Source organism: Silurus aristotelis (genome assembly GCF_946808225.1).
Source record: "Silurus aristotelis genome assembly, chromosome: 4".
NCBI classification, from domain to species: Eukaryota; Metazoa; Chordata; class Actinopteri; order Siluriformes; family Siluridae; genus Silurus; species Silurus aristotelis.
The window spans coordinates 6,032,842-6,047,502 of NC_139577.1; the positions used below are offsets into that span (position 1 = coordinate 6,032,842).

General features: G+C 39.0%; 1 long non-coding RNA gene across 1 annotated transcript in view; it reads right to left on the reverse strand.

Moving 5' to 3' along the window:
• Positions 1-3,691: 3,691 nt before the first annotated feature.
• The window catches only part of LOC310725548, a 44,063-nt gene continuing 33,093 nt past the window's right edge, over positions 3,692-14,661 (reverse strand). The window contains exon 3 of the long non-coding RNA XR_014533411.1: positions 3,692-3,767. This is a non-coding gene — a long non-coding RNA (uncharacterized lncRNA). The remainder of the gene's footprint in view (positions 3,768-14,661) is intronic.

A 14,661-nucleotide genomic window follows, 5' to 3' on the forward strand; every position in this document is an offset into this window, starting at 1 on the left:
TAGCTGCTGTAATGTAAATAAGAACATCAGCTTGTGTTGCCGATTTTAATTGGAACTATAAATGGATAAAGAAAAACTAATTGGCAAACTGCTGTGCTGCAAAAGAGAAATAAAGCGCTTCAGAACTTCAGTATTCCTGCTTCAGCAGTCTGATCGCTGTACTCCAACCCCAATTCCAAAAAAGTAGGGACACTGTGCAAAATGTAAATAAAAACAATGATTGGCAAATCTCATAAACTCATTTTATTTACAATAGAACATAGAAGACGTATCAAATGTTTAAACGTAAACATGATCCAGTACTTACTTTCATACTTTCTGGGCCAAAACTCATTTAGGCCAAATTGGGGAAAGTGGATGGCAACGTTTCTGGATCATGTTCACGCATGCCTTCTTCTTCGTATGATATCGATTTAACCTGAATTTGTGGATGATATGGCAAACCGTGTTCACAGATAATGATTTCTGGACCTGTTAATGAGCCCATGCAATGATTTCCATTACAGCATCATGACTCTTTTAAATGCATTGTCAGCTGAGGGCCCAAACATCACAGCCGTCCGCTATTGATTTCTGCTGAGATTTCTTCTTTGAAAATGTCGATATTTCGTACTGTAATTGTATCAGGAGAACATTATTCTGAAAACGTTTCGCAATTTGTAGACACTCTTTCACAGATCGGTAAAGATCTTCACTTCTCTGAGACTGTCTGAGACTTTTTTCCCGACTTTTGTTGCCCTGTCCCAACTTCCTCGAAAGCATCAGAATTACATAATTTTATTCTTTAAAATGGTACGTTTCCACAGTTTAAGCATTTAATATGCTTCCATGTTCTATTGTGAATAAATTCTGGGATTTGCAAATCATTGGATTTTACACAGTGTCCCAACTTTTTTTGGAATTGGGGTTGGATAATGCGTATAAAATATAGTTTTATAAATATAGAGTTTTTTTTTTTTTACTTTTCCACTCATTAATTAGCGAGATAAATGAAATCACTGTCACTAATAGAAAAGACTCAGGGAGAAGTGAGGACACAGTGGAGTGGTACAATTCTAGTGTCACCCTTTTTCAGCTTTGCTCTTTTTGGGTAGTTGCTATATAAACAGGGGATGTGGAGGTTGACTATTTATAATCACTTCGCTTCAGCAATAAATAAGCTCCTTCATCCATATACTGTTTACGTCTTCTATAACAAATAACTCGACATGGCTACCAAGTGCAAGTCAGAGCATCACAAAAAAGTACACAAAAGTACAAGATATACAAAGTTTCTTCTACGCCTATAAATATATGTATATACACTACAGACCAAAAGTTTGGACACACCTTCTCATTCAAAGAGTTTTCTTTATCTTCATGACTATGAAAATTGTAGAGTCACACTGAAGGCATCAAGGGCTATTTGACCAAGAAGGAGAGTGATGGGGTGCTGCGCCAGATGACCTGGCCTCCACAGTCACCGGACCTGAACCCAATCGAGATGATTTAGCGACCAACAAGTGCCAAGCATCTCTCGGGGAACTCCTTCAAGACTGTTGGAAGACCATTTCAGGTGTCTACCTCTTGAAGCTCATCAAGAGAATGCCAAGACTGTGCAAAGCAGTAATCAAAGCAAAAGGTGGCTACTTTGAATATGACATTTTTCAGTTGTTTCACACTTTTTTGTTATGTATATAATTCCATATATAATTTCACATGTGTTAATTCATAGTTTTGATGCCTTCGGTGTGAATCTACAATTTTCATAGTCATGAAAATAAAGAAAACTCTTTGAATGAGAAGGTGTGTCCAAACTTTTGGTCTGTACTGTATACACACACACACACACACACACACACACACACACACACAAATAAATATATATATATATATATATATATATATATATATATATATATATATATTTATATATATATATATATATATATATATATACATATATATATATATATATATATACAGTGGGTACGGAAAGTTTTCAGACCCCCTTAAATTTTTCACTTTTTGTTATATTGCAGCCATTTGCTAAAATCATTTAAGTTCATTTTTTTTCCTCATGAATGTACACATAGCACCCCATACTGACAGAAAAACACAGAATTGTTGACCTTTTTGCAGATTTATTAAAAAAGAAAAACTGAAATATCACATGGTCCTAAGTATTCAGACCCTTTGCTGTGACACTCAAATATTTAACTCAGGTGCTCTCCATTTCTTCTGATCATCCTTGAGATGGTTCTACACCTTCATTTGAGTCCAGAAATTTTTGATTATACTGATTGGACTTGATTAGGAAAGCCACACACCTGTTTATATAAGACCTTACAGATCACAATGCATGTCAGAGCAAATGAGAATCATTAAGGTCAAAGGAACTGCCTGAAGAGCTCAGAGACAGAATTGTGGCAAGGCACAGATCTGGCCAAGGTTCCAAAATTTTTTTTGCTGCACTTAAGGTTCCTAAGAGCACAGTGGCCTCCATAATCCTCAAATGGAAGACGTTTGGGACGACCAGAACCCTTCCTAGAGCTGGCCAACCGGCCAAACTGAGCTATCGGGGGAGAAGAGCCTTGGTGAGAGAGGTAAAGAAGAACCCAAAGATCACTATGGCTGAGCTCCAGAGATGCAGTCGGGAGATGGGAGAAAGTTGTAGAAAGTCAACCATCACTGCAGCCCTCCACAAGTCGGGGCTTTATGGCAGAGTGGCCCGACGGAAGCCTCTCCTCAGTGCAGGACACATGAAAAACCCGCATAGAGTTCTCCAAGATGGTGAGAAATAAGATTCTCTGGTCTGATGAGACCAAGATAGAACTTTTTGGCCTTAATTCTAAGCGGTATGTGTGGAGAAAACCAGGCACTGCTCATCACCTGTCCAGTACAGTCTCAACAATGAAGCATGGTGGTGGCAGCATCATGCTGTGGGGGTGTTTTTCAGCTGCAGGGACAGGACGACTGGTTGCAATCAAGGGAAAGATGAATGCGGCCAAGCACAGGGATATCCTGGACGAAAACCTTCTCCAGAGTGCTTTGGACCTCAGACTGGGCTGAAGGTTTACCTTCCAACAAGACAATGACCCTAAGCACACAGCTAAAATAACGAAGGAGTGGCTTCACAACAACTCCGTGACTGTTCTTGAATGGCCCAGCCAGAGCAATGACTTAAACCCAATTGAGCATCTCTGGAGAGACCTAAAAATAGCTGTCCACCAACGTTTACCGTCCAACTTGACAGAACTGGAGAGGATCTGCAAGGAGGAATGGCAGAGGATCCCTGAATCCAGGTGTGAAAAACTTGTGGCAGCCTTCCCAAAAAGACTCATGGCTGTATTAGATCAAAAGGGTGCTTCTACTAAATACTGAGCAAAGGGTCTGAATACTTAGGACCATGTGATATTTTAGTTTTTCTTTTTTAATAAATCTGCAACAGTGTCAACAATTCTGTGTTTTTCTGTCAATATAGGGTGCTATGTGTACATTAATGAGGAAAAGAAATGAACTTAAATGATTTTAGCAAATGGCTGCAAAATAAAAAAGAGTGAAAAATTTAAGGGGGTCTGAATACTTTCCGTACCCACTGTATATATATATATATATATATATATATATATATATATACATATATATATACATACATACATACATACATACATACATACATACATACATACATATACCTATAGTCTGGCTCAGATGAGAAGTCTTGCCTGCTTCTGAAGTAGTTGAAAAAATAGAAATCTGGGTCCATTGCTGACTCGGGTTCAGATCTGAAACACACACACACACACACACACACACACACACACACACACACACACACACACACACACACACACCTGTAATAACCTTTACAATCCATATTTTACATCAAGGAACACAGTGCTCACTTTATTAACTTTACTAGTACATTATATGGACAAATGTTCTGGAACATCTGACTTTGAAGATGGGTTGGAGTGGAAGATCTCCTGCAATAGAGCTCTGAGCTCAACCCTACTGACCACTTTTGGAATTATTGTGAACGCTGACTGCACCCCTGGCCTCCTCAGCGCACCGAAAACAGTACCCGACTTTATAATAAATTGTCTGAGTGAATTCTTAAAGAATCTGAAAAAGTCCTTCAAACTTAATAATAATAATTGTTCTTACAAACTCGGTTATGACTTATCTGATCATTTTTTTTTGGTTTTTAGTTTAGGTCTTATTCAAGGCTGGATTGGCCGGATTGTGCAGGTTTTGCTTGTTGCTAGCCAAAAATGGATTTCTTAGTTGAGAATTTCTAAACAGTATAAACCTAGGCTCAGTGTGCATCTGGCAAAATGACCTAATAATCCTCCATCATAATGCCTCCTGTGAATCATCAGCAAGCTTCTGCGAGGCGTCTCATCCTCTTCCTGGTCTCTTAGAAGGATCTCCGCACTCCTGCTTTTTCAAAAACAAATATTTATATGGGAAGCGCTTTAGACTAAAGCGATTTCAGCTGAAGCTGTGCAGCTGAATAGCCTGCAGCTGGTGGAACACAAAGTTCATATGCAGCCTACACAACAAGTTATATATAGTTACTAAAAAGCTACATGTTTGTTTATTTTTTTTTTTTATATGAGATGAGAGTTCCTGAGAAAGTGATTTTTTTTTCTCTTCCAATCTTGAGATTTAAGCTCCAGTCTCTTGGTCATTATTACACAAGCTAAACCTTGGACCTCAGACATCATTCTCTTGGGAAAAGTTGGATGACGATATTTAACTGGAAAAGTTATTTGACTTGTTCACTCTTTTCAGTAAGCAGCTTGAAGCCTTCATCCATTTAAACATAATCTGTTTGCATTCTTGGTAGCAGGGGACACAGTGGAGATGTAGTGCTGTCTGGCAAATGGTCAGGCTTTTGTACCGTTCTCAGCAGCGACTGTTTTAGTTGCATAAATGGAAAAAGTATTTGCATTTTACTTACATGTATATATATATATATATATATATATATAAACTTTCTTTCGGCTTCTCCCGTTAGGGGTCGCCACAGCGGATCATCCGCACGTTTGATTTGGCACATGTTTTACGCTGGATGCCCTTCCTAACGCAACCCTCCCCAATTTATCCGGGCTTGGGACCGGCACTAAGAGGGGCTGGGGATGGTTCCCTGAGCGGGAATCGAACCCGGGTCGCAGCGGTGGGAGCGCTGCATCTTAACCACTAGACCACCAGGGGACCTATATATATATATATATATATATATATATATATATATATATATATATATATATATATATATATATATATATATATATATATATATATATATATATATATACACACACACACACATACACATATATACATATATACAGTGGGTACAGAAAGTATTCAGACCCACTTACATTTTTCACTCTTTGTTATATTGCAGCCATTTGCTAAAATCATTTAGGTTCATTCTTCTTCCTCATGAATGTACACATAGCTCCCCATACTGACAGAAAAACACAGAATTGTTGACATTGTTGCAGATTTATTAAAAAAGAAAAACTAAAATATCACATGGTCCTAAGTATTCAGACCCTTTGCTCAGTATTTAGTAGAAGCCCCCTTTTGATCTAATACAGCCAGGAGTCTTTTTGGGAAAGATGCAACAAGTTTTTCACACCTGGATTCAGGGATCCTCTGCCATTCCTCCTTGCAGATCCTCTCCAGTTCTGTCAGGTTGGACGGTAAACGTTGGTGGACAGCTATTTTTAGGTCTCTCCAGAGATGCTCAATTGGGTTTAAGTCAGGGCTCTGGCTGGGCCATTCAAGAACAGTCACAGAGTTGTTGTGAAGCCACTCCATCGTTATTTTAGCTGTGTGCTTAGGGTCATTGTCTTGTTGGAAGGTGAACCTTCAGCCCAGTCTGAGGTCCAAAGTACTCTGGAGAAGGTTTTCGTCCAGGATATCCCTGTGCTTGGCCGCATTTATCTTTCCCTCGATTGCAACCAGTCGTCCTGTCCCTGCAGCTGAAAAACACCCCCACAGCATGATGCTGCCACCACCATGCTTCATTGTTGAGACTGTACTGGACAGGTGATGAGCAGTGCCTGGTTTTCTCCACACATACCGCTTAGAATTAAGGCCAAAAAGTTCTATCTTGGTCTCATCAGACCAGAGAATCTTATTTCTCACCATCTTGGAGAACTCCATGCGGGTTTTCATGTGTCCTGCACTAAGGAGAGGCTTCCGTCGGGCCACTCTGCTATAAAGCCCCACTGGTGAAGGGCTGCAGTAATGGTTGACTTTCTACAACTTTCTCCCATCTCCCGACTGCATCTCTGGAGCTCAGCCACAGTGATCTTTGGGTTCTTCTTTACCTCTCTCACCAAGGCTCTTCTCCCCCGATAGCTCAGTTTGGCCGGTCGGCCAGCTCTAGGAATGGTTCTCGTCGTCCCAAACGTCTTCCATTTGAGGATTACGGAGGCCACTGTGCTCTTAGGAACCTTAAGTGCAGCAGAAATGTTTTTGGAACCTTGGCCAGATCTGTGCCTTGCCACAATTCTGTCTCTGAGCTCTTCAGGCAGTTCCTTTGACCTCATGATTCTCATTTGCTCTGACATGCATTGTGATCTGGAAGGTCTTATATAGACAGGTGTGTGGCTTTCCTAATCAAGTCCAATCAGTATAATCAAACACAGCTGGACTCAAATGAAGGTGTAGAACCATCTCAAGGATGATCAGAAGAAATGGAAAGCACCTGAGTTAAATATATGAGTGTCACAGCAAAGGGTCTGAATACTTAGAACCATGTGATATTTCAGTTTTTTTTTTTAAATAAATCTGCAAAAAGGTCAACAACTCTGTGTTTTTCTGTCAGTATGGGGAGCTATGTGTACATTCATGAGGAAAAGAAATGAACTTAAATGATTTTAGCAAATGGCTGCAATATAACAAAGAGTAAAAAATTTAAGGGGGTCTGAATACTTTCCGTACCCACTGTATGTGTGTGTCTGTAAATAAACACACATCTATATATTTTATTTGTGTGTGTACAGTAAAATATACATTCATTTCATTCAACATTTAACATTCAACATATTCGGAATGTATCATGGATACAGTTCAGTGTTACCATAGAAAACTCTGTCCTTATAAAGGTCTGATGGTAACACACACACACACACACACACACACACACACAATTACTTCACTACAAAATAATTTGAATCTAAATATAAATGCTATTACAAACAGGTACACATTTGTAATGATTGTCATTGGATGCGGTAGCATGACATTTCCCCTTCACTTGAACTAGGAGAGCCAAACCTGTTCCAGGTGGCAAAGCTCCTATTCTCAAAGCTATTTCTATAAAAATTTGCTTTACATGGGTTGGAGTGGAAGATCTCCTGCTATAGAGCTCTAATTAAGACTTTAGGAATGAACGAGAGAACCCTTACTCCACTACATTTATGTTTCAATATCTGTACATTTTATTTCCCTCGATTTTTTACTTAACATCGAATTTACCAATTCCATTTTGCTCGACAGCTTTATCTGCCGTGGCTTATTTATTCTGCTCAATACTCATTTACCTGCTTCTTTTTAGCGCTCACTGGCCTCAATTTCCTTCCAAAAAGAGCTCAAATCAAAACTTTAAGAACCAACTTTTGTTGAAGTTAAATAAAAATAATGCTCCCTTCTAAAACTGAGAGGTGCATCACATCACAATCGGTGCTGAATATTTGATTTTTATTGACCAAAAATCATTTATTTTATTTCTCTATTAAATGCTAATGGTTATTGTACTATTAGATATGAAAGTGTTATTTTATTTGTTGATTAAAGATCTCTTTTTAAAAGATTGCTTTACTATTTTCCTTTTTTTTCTTTTTTTTTACTGACTTTTTTGATCTAGGGTTAGGGTTGTTGGGTGGACGGTAAATGCATTATTGAGGTGTATAATATAATTTTTATTTTTGGAAATAAAGCTTCACATATCAACAGGGTTTTTTTTTGCTCACTTGTTAGGAGGTTGTTGACGAGTGCATCTTTGAGCCTACGTTCAATACGAGTCAAATACTTAAATACTGTTCTAATCACATACTCAACGACATTTACTCAAGTCATATTGGAATTGGTGACTTTTTTTTACTTGTAATAGAGTATCTATACTTTCACTCATGTATGAATTTCAGGTACCCTTAAACTCAGGAATGGTAAATTTCACCAATTTGCTTCAGCATAAAAGTTAACGACGTGATGCATTGATTTAAAAACAAAAGTGCATCGGATAAAAGATGGCATTTGTATCACGATGCATAGTTTTTAACATACTTGCATCGATAAAAAAACTATTTATTTATATACAATTATTACTAGATACGCTACACTGCTGCTACATGAATATGCCGTGAAACTACTAAAACCGAGGCGTGTCCTGAGAGTCACATACAGTAGAATACAGATTAACATGGCAGAGGTAGAGCTGCACCTTCCTGGAGACAGAACAGGACAAGAACGTCTGGTTTTATATTATCTTTTTTTCTTTTGCACTGTTTGTGAATGGATCATGCGTTTGAAGTTCGAAGGCACTTAAGTAAATTGATGATTTGCTGTTTGTCTGAACCCAAAAAATGTAAGTGAACTATCTGTACCACGTGATGTAACAGGGGTGAAACTTATCGCATCGCTAGCTGCTTCATATGTATCGTATTATGCGCTAGATTTATTTTGGCATCCTTAATAAATATGAGAGAAAAAAGTCTGGGAAATTGTCTGTTTAACCTTCGGTTAAAAAAAAAAAAAACCCTTAAAGATACTCGGCTATCATTAATAAATAATTGTTAACAGTAAAAGCAAAACATCATGAGGGGGAAAAAACTTTTTTTAGTCCATCTGATGTGGAATAGCACTATCTGAATTGCTTAGGTTTTTGTCAGTTTCATTAAACCCAGAAACAATTGGACAAAGTGTGACATTCACTGTGCCAGGAAATCACACTTAAGTTTTACAGGATTACAGTCACAAGGTAAAGGAGTTCTTCGGTTGTGACTTTAAATCCGAAATTTTGGAACCCCGTGTGAAACAGTGTGAAATGCAAGTGCTCATGCAATAAACTAAAAGCGCCTTGTTGGATGATGCCAAATCTACAGGACGGATACAATTATGGCGGCCAACGTCAAAGAAAACGTTCGTAATGGTCATCGTAATATGGTTATAATGAATAGGAGACTTTTCTACACTGGCTGATCCACAGGTCATGTTGATTTATGATGTAAGCAGAACGTAGCTCTATTCTTAAAGTATATAATCTAACAATAAAGCACACAAAATCTCGAGGTGTGTGTTTGCAGAATTCGAGCAAGACTGTATACAGTAGTTATTTGTACAGTGTCTCACTGAAATAGAGTTTTTGAGATTTCCCAAAGCAATCCAAGGTGAGAATAATACGTGCCAAAGCGTATATTAGAATCTGGAAAGGCCAGGGATTTTACCCAAAGCAAATATTTCATTTCCGGAAGGAGATCCACAGAAAAGTCTGACGGTGTTTTCCCAGACTGCCACTCATTTCTGTTTGATTGTATTATCTCCCGTGAATATTCAGTCCCTTTTTTGGTCTGAGTGCTTGATTAATAAAAGCCAGTCTTACAAAATAGTGGACGGTCACCAATTTTAAATATTTTGAGAGAAAAAAAAAAAGAAATAAAAAGATTATATTTAAATAATAAAATAAATTACAAATAAAAGCAATTTTTTTAAAAACAATGAAAACAATTGCTGGTTATTTATTTTATTTATATATTTATTTTTCAAAATTGTGCCATACTTTCTGCAAACTTAGACAACCTGGATGTCTCAATTGGAATACACGACATGCTCCCAGACATGCTTTGTGTGTGTGTGTGTGTGTGTGTGTGTTTGTGTGTGTGAGAGTGAGTGAGTAAGTGAGTGATCGAGAAAGAGCAGTTCATTTAGGCAATGTATTATACAACAATGCCAGCAAATTCCTCTACTGTATGAACAGTGGATTATAAACATAAACTAACAGAGCACTAACCTAACACACACACACACACACACACACACACACACACACACACACACACACACACACACACACACACACACACACACACACCCTTTCCAACACTGCAGTACAGACCTGCACGGGACGTATTTTTCAGTCTCTCTCAAGCAAAAACGTGTTCTTTTCTACCGGTTGCAATATTGAACTTTTGTCCCACTCGTGTCCACAAAATCCCGCAGGTAAAATGTAGATGCTCAGACTGCTTCTTCCTGCTACTCTGCTTTTTAGTTTTACTTGCTTCCCTTTTAAAGCTTTTTGAAATGAAAAAGAAACGTAAAAATGAACAAACACATTTTGTTTGATGCAAGTTTTTGTGTAAATGATTCAAGTCAAGTCGATTCATTTTTATTTGCATTGCGCTTTAAACAATGAACATTGTCTCAAAGCAGCTTTACACAGATAATGTGGTGATAAAAAATGAACATGTTCTTTATAAGTGTAAGTTTGACCCTGATGAAGAAGCCGGTGGCGACTGTGGCAAGGAAAAACTCCCTGAGATGGCATAAGGAAGAAACCTTGAGAGGAACCAGACTCGACAGGGAACCCCATCCTCATCTGCGTTGCACTAAATGTCCATTTATTACAGATAAACGAAGTTTGCGTCATACAGTGATGGTGATCAGAAGCAAACTGTAGTCCTCAGTCAGTGTAGCAGACTGTTGATATTAAATGATGAACATGGATATGAACAAGTTTTCAAATCATAGAACATCAACTAAAACGATATATATATATATATATATATATATATATATATATATATATATATATATATACAGTGAGGAAAATAAGTATTTGAACACCCTGCTATTTTGCAAGTTCTCTCACTTAGAAATCATGGAGGGGTCTGAAATTGTCATCGTAGGTGCATGTCCACTGTGAGAGACATAATCTAAAAAAAAAATCCAGAAATCACTATTTATGATTTTTTTAACTATTTATTTGTATGATACAGCTGCAAATAAGTATTTGAACACCTGAGAAAGTCAATGTTAATATTTGGTACAGTAGCCTTTGTTTGCAATTACAGAGGTCAAACGTTTCCTGTAGTTTTTCACCAGGTTTGCACACACTGCAGGAGGGATTTTGGCCCACTCCTCCACACAGATCTTCTCTAGATCAGTCAGGTTTCTGGCCTGTCGCTGAGAAACACGGAGTTTGAGCTCCCTCCAAAGATTCTTTATTGGGTTTAGGTCTGGAGACTGGCTTGGCCACTCCAGAACCTTGATATGCTTCTTACAGAGCCACTCCTTGGTTATCCTGGCTGTGTGCTTCGGGTCATTGTCATGTTGGAAGACCCAGCCTCGACCCATCTTCAATGCTCTAACTGAGGGAAGGAGGTTGTTCCCCAAAATCTCGCAATACATGGCCCCGGTCATCCTCTCCTTAATACAGTGCAGTCGCCCTGTCCCATGTGCAGAAAAACACCCCAAAGCATGATGCTACCACCCCCATGCTTCACAGTAGGGATGGTGTTCTTGGGATGGTACTCATCATTCTTCATCCTCCAAACACGTTTAGTGGAATAATGACCCAAAAGTTCTATTTTGGTCTCATCTGACCACATGACAGGATCATCCAAATGGTCATTGGCAAACTTAAGACGTGCCTGGACATGTGCTGGTTTAAGCAGGGGAACCTTCCGTGTCATGCATGATTTCAAACCATGACGTCTTAGTGTATTACCAACAGTAACCTTGGAAATGGTGGTCCCAGCTCTTTTTAGGTCATTGACCAGCTCCTCCCGTGTAGTTCTGGGCTGATTTCTCACCTTCCTTAGGATCACTGAGACCCCACGAGGTGAGATCTTGCATGGAGCCCCAGTCCGAGGGAGATTGGCAGTCATGTTTAGCTTCTTCCATTTTCTAATGATTGCTCCAACAGTGGACCTTTTTTCACCAAGCTGCTTGGCAATTTCCCCGTAGCCCTTTCCAGCCTTGTGGAGGTGTACAATTTTGTCTCTAGTGTCTTTGGACAGCTCTTTGGTCTTGGCCATGTTAGCAGTTGGATTCTTATTGATTGTACGGGGTGGACAGGGGTCTTTATGCAGCTAACAACCTCAAACAGGTGCATGTAATTTAGGATAATAAATGTAGTGGAGGTGGACATTTTAAAGGCAGACTAACAGGTCTTTAAGGGTCAGAATTCTAGCTGATAGACAGGTGTTCAAATACTTATTTGCAGCTGTATCATACAAATAAATAGTTTAAAAATCATATATTGTGATTTCTGGATTTTTTTTTTTTAGGTTATGTCTCTCACAGTGGACATGCACCTACGATGACAATTTCAGACCCCTCCATGATTTCTAAGTGGGAGAACTTGCAAAATAGCAGGGTGTTCAAATACTTATTTTCCTCACTGTATATATATATATATATATATATATATATATATATATATATACAGTACAGACCAAAAGTTTGGACACACCTCATTCAAAGAGTTTTCTTTTTTTTCATGACTATGAAAATTGTAGATTCACACTGAAGGCATCAAAACTATGAATGAACACGTGGAATTATATATGGAATTATATACATAACAAAAAAAAGTGTGAAACAACTGAAAAATGTCATATTCTAGGTTCTTCAAAGTAGCCACCTTTTGCTTTGATTACTGCTTTGCACACTCTTGGCATTCTCTTGATGAGCTTCAAGAGGTAGTCACCTGAAATGGTCTTCCAACAGTCTTGAAGGAGTTCCCCGAGAGATGCTTGGTACTTGTTGGCCCTTTTGCCTTCACTCTGCGGTCCAGCTCACCCCTAAACCATCTCGATTGGGTTCAGGTCCGGTGACTGTGGAGGCCAGGTCATCTGGTGCAGCACCCCATCACTCTCCTTCTTGGTCAAATAGCCCTTGATGCCTTCAGTGTGACTCTACAATTTTCATAGTCATGAAAATAAAGAAAACTCTTTGAATGAGAAGGTGTGTCCAAACTTTTGGTCTGTAGTGTATGTACACACACACACACACACACACATACACACATATACAGTGAGGAAAATAAGTATTTGAACACGCTGCTATTTTGCAAGTTCTCCCACTTAGAAATCATGGAGGGGTCTGAAATTGTCATCGTAGGTGCATGTCCACTGTGAGAGACATAATCTAAAAAAAAAAATCCAGAAATCACAATGTATGATTTTTAAACTATTTATTTGTATGATACAGCTGCAAATAAGTATTTGAACACCTGTCTATCAGCTAGAATTCTGACCCTCAAAGACCTGTTAGTCTGCCTTTAAAATGTCCACCTCCACTAAATTTATTATCCTAAATTAGATGCACCTGTTTGAGGTCGTTAGCTGCATAAAGACACCTGTCCACCCCATACAATCAGAAAGAATCCAACTACTAACATGGCCAAGACCAAAGAGCTGTCCAGAGACACTAGAGACAAAATTGTACACCTCCACAAGGCTGGAAAGGGCTACGGGGAAATTGCCAAGCAGCTTGGTGAAAAAAGGTCCACTGTTGGAGCAATCATTAGAAAATGGAAGAAGCTAAACATGACTGTCAATCTCCCTCGGACTGGGGCTCCATGCAAGATCTCACCTCGTGGGGTCTCAATGATCCTAAGGAAGGTGAGAAATCAGCCCAGAACTACACGGGAGGAGCTGGTCAATGACCTGAAAAGAGCTGGGACCACCGTTTCCAAGGTTACTGTTGGTAATACACTAAGACGTCATGGTTTGAAATCATGCATGGCACGGAAGGTTTGTCCAGGAACGTCTTAAGTTTGCCAATGACCATTTGGATGATCCAGAGGAGTCGTGGGAGAAAGTCATGTGGTCAGATGAGACCAAAATAGAACTTTTGGGTCATAATTCCACTAAACGTGTTTGGAGGAAGAAGAATGATGAGTACCATCCCAAGAACACCATCCCTACTGTGAAGCATGGGGGTGGTAGCATCATGCTTTGGGAGTGTTTTTCTGCACATGGGACAGGGTGACTGCACTGTATTAAGGAGAGGATGACCGGGGCCATGTATTGCGAGATTTTGGGGAACAACCTCCTCCCCTTAGTTAGAGCATTGAAGACGGGTCGAGGCTGGGTCTTCCAACATGACAATGACCCGAAGCACACAGCCAGGATAACCAAGGAGTGGCTCTGTAAGAAGTATATCAAGGTTCTGGCATGGCCTAGCCAGTCTCCAGACCTAAACCCAATAGAGAATCTTTGGAGGGGAGCTCAAACTCTGTGTTTCTCAGTGACAGGCCAGAAACCTGACTGATCTAGAGAAGATCTGTGTGGAGGAGTGGGCCAAAATCCCTCCGGCAGTGTGTGCAAACCTGGTGAAAAACTACAGGAAACGTTTAACCTCTGTAATTACAAACAAAGGCTCCTGTACCAAATATTAACATTGACTTTCTCAGGTGTTCAAATACTTATTTGCAGCTGTATCATACAAATAAATAGTTAAAAAATCATACATTGTGATTTCTGGATATTTTTTTTTAGATTATGTCTCTCACAGTGGACATGCACCTACGATGACAATTTCAGACCCCTCCATGATTTCTAAGTGGGAGAACTTGCAAAATAGCAGGGTGTTCAAATACTTATTTTCCTCACTGTATATATATATATATATATATATATATATATATAT